The sequence below is a fragment of the Pteropus vampyrus genome, unplaced genomic scaffold, assembly GCF_000151845.1.
Source record: "Pteropus vampyrus isolate Shadow unplaced genomic scaffold, Pvam_2.0 Scaffold6, whole genome shotgun sequence".
In the NCBI taxonomy this organism is placed as follows: domain Eukaryota; kingdom Metazoa; phylum Chordata; class Mammalia; order Chiroptera; family Pteropodidae; genus Pteropus; species Pteropus vampyrus.
In genome coordinates this window covers 9,225,728-9,228,784 of record NW_011888787.1, presented here as the reverse complement: position 1 = coordinate 9,228,784, position 3,057 = coordinate 9,225,728, and the positions used below count along the sequence as shown (strand labels likewise).

At 43.7% G+C, this 3,057-nt stretch overlaps 1 pseudogene; it reads left to right on the top strand.

The window, feature by feature from the left end:
• The first annotated feature begins 617 nt into the window (after positions 1 to 617).
• Positions 618 to 3,057, top strand: part of LOC105298125 — a 5,408-nt pseudogene continuing 2,968 nt past the window's right edge.

Below are 3,057 nucleotides of genomic sequence, written 5' to 3'. Positions count from 1 at the left end.
GAATTTGGACACAGGCCACAGGCTATTGGCTCACTGGGGTTAGTTCCTTAAGGTTGCAATAGTGCAGGCAGGCCTTTTTTCGTGTTCTGCGAGGGCTTGGCCCCACAAAACCGAGATGGCATAGTCTTCAATATGTTTCACCACAGCAGTTCACTGATGGGACTCAAACATGTGGAAACTGTTCCAACGTGGGGTGATTTTGAGTGAAGCGGCTCACACGGAAAGAATGTCTGTTTTCCTGGGGAGCTTGGGAAAGGCCGAGGGGGTCGTGGCCGCCCTCATTCTCATCCCCGTCTCATTCTGAGTGAGCCCAGCCCTGCACTGTCCCTGGGGCCTGAAAGCCCCACGGCCCACCTCCTCGTCCTGGCCCAGAGGGATGGCCATAGCTTCCAGTTCTTTCTGCAGTTCGATGATGTCAGCCATCTCGTCCCCGTGGTGGCCCAGCTTCTGGAAGAGCTCTTCAAAAGGTCTGTCGGGACAGCATTCCTGGCCAGCCATGGTGGGCAGCGGGAAAGCCCATAACCCGCGCTGCACGGTCATCGAGAGCCAAGGCACCCGACAAGTGGGGAGCCCCAGGAGGCGTGGCGGCCGCCCCCAGTGTAGCAACTGCCCCTGGAATGCGGGGTCGAAAACTTCAGGATTTGGAGCCAGCGTGTGACGAGGGTGTCGTCTGCCCCGCACCCCGGTCCAGCAGCAACCCCGGCTCTGGATTTATTCCTGCCGGTTAGCTGCTTGGATCACTTTTTTTTTTTTTAGGTTGTTTGGCTAGCGATTCCCAGACAGCACAGTCTTAATTCGAACTGCAAACTGGCCGGGGGCAGTCCCACGGTTATTCAGGGGCAATTTTTTTCAGCTTTGTGCTCAGAACCAAAGTTGACGCGAATCCGCCGCGTGCGGCCGTCCTGGGCCAGTCCTCTCCTCCTCTGACGAGGCCAAAGCTTCAGCTCCCGTTCCGTCCACACCCTTGGCCAGAACGACCAAACAGCAGCAGCAACCACTGTGCTAGGAAATAATTCATCCTAGTCTGATCTTCCAAAGGCTCTGCACCTATTTGTCCCACTTAGCACACACAGCTTACACGAGATGGAGCAGTAAAACAGAATGAACCAGGGTCCTGATGACCTTGGAACCTGCCTTCACGTCAGCTTCTGGAATAGTTTATGTGAAACAGAAATAAGCTCAGACCATAAGCCAACATTCTGGCCCTTGGCCCCACCTGCCCCTCGCCAGGGCCAGCACCCTCCCCCCCACACACACACACAGATCCTAATTCTAAACAAGCATCCTCAATTAATAACGCACAATTGATTTATATCCAGGTGTGGATGAAGCACCCATCACTGACATGCTTATTAAGAGAAATAATACACAGAGTCAACAGGTCAAAGCAGCATATCTCCAGGAAAAAGGAGAGCCCTGGATGAAGCTCTGAAGAAAACCCTTGGAGGTCATCATCCGGAGGAAGTTGCTTTGGCTCTGTTAAAACTCCAGCCCAGCTGGATGCCGATGGACTCTGCTGCCGTGAAGAGCCTTAGAACTGATGAAGACGCTCTGAATGAAATTTTGGCATCAAGAACTTACAGAGAAATCAGAGAAACTAACAGTTTATAGAGAAGAATCAAAGAGCAATCTGGCTAAAGACATCACCTCAGACACATCTGGAGATTATCAGAAGGCTTCGCTTTTTTTGTTAAGAACGACCGATTCTGAGGACGTTGGCGTAAGTGAGGACTTAGCTGATTCAGATGCCAGGGCATTATATGAAGCAGGAGAAAGGAGAAAAGAGACAGATGTGAATGTTTTCAATACCATCCTTACCACCAGAAGCTATCTTCATCTTCGCAGAGTGTTGTACATCAAGTACAACCAGCATGATATGAGCGAAGTTCTGGAACTGGACATGAAAGGTGACCTCGAGTTTGCAAAGCATTCCACAAACAAGCCGATGTTCTCTGCTGAGAAGCTTCATCCTAAGCTGGAACGCATCATAAGACCTTGATCAGAATTATAGTTTCCCGTTCTGAAATCGACATGAATAATATCAAGGAATGCTATCAGAAGTTGAATAGTACCTCTCTCTGCCAAGCCATCCTGGGTGAAACCAAAAGAGGTTATGAAAAAAATTTCAAAAAAAAAAAGAAAAAAAAAAAAATCCTAGCGGCTCTCTGTGGAAAACCAAGAAACATTCCTTTGATGATCTCAAGCTTTTCGATCAGAAGATTTTTTAAGTCATATCTTTTCATTCTATACTATAGACTTAAATAGGAAAGTTTCTTCAGCAGGATTTGTAAAAACTATAGCCTATGAATCATTTTTATATCATAACTCTGTATAATAGAGATAAGTTTTTAAAAATATACATTTACTTCAACTATAAAACCCCATAAACAGATTGTTCTAGTAACATTACTTGAGAAAGATGTTTATGTAACAGAAAATAAAATGGTTTTTCAGGACCAAAAAAAAAAATGTGCAACTAATCAGAATAACAGGTAACCAGAAAAATGCCCAGTTAAATTACAATCAAAATGACTTTAAACAGAGGATTGAAACTCTTAAAATAAATTGAAATTAAAATAACTTTAGCATTTTATATGAAATCAGTATGTTAGAAATGTCCGTTTTACTAATTTTATATAATTCCATATAGTAATGATACTTTTGACACAAAGAACTTTATAAAATAATGATAAATGAATACTATAATTATGCAAATTGCCTCAACATTTGTTGATCCAACATTTACTGAGTATGTGTACTGTGCTAAGCAGTATAGGGACTACTAGAGACATGAAGGTAATGAAAGTCTCTGACTTCCAGTGAGGAGCTCACAGACTAATGATAGAGAGAGGATAAACAAATGATTTTTTATATATTTATTTTTAGTATGATTTGTTTAATCCATGAACAAATTTTGTAAATTTAGCAAATAAACAAATGGGTTTTTTTTTTTAGTTTTTATTAAAGAAATCCACTTCGCAGTGGGCGGGAAAAGACTAAATGTAATTTGGCTCACTGACCAGTAGAGGGTGATAAAACATCAGAATGACAGCTTGC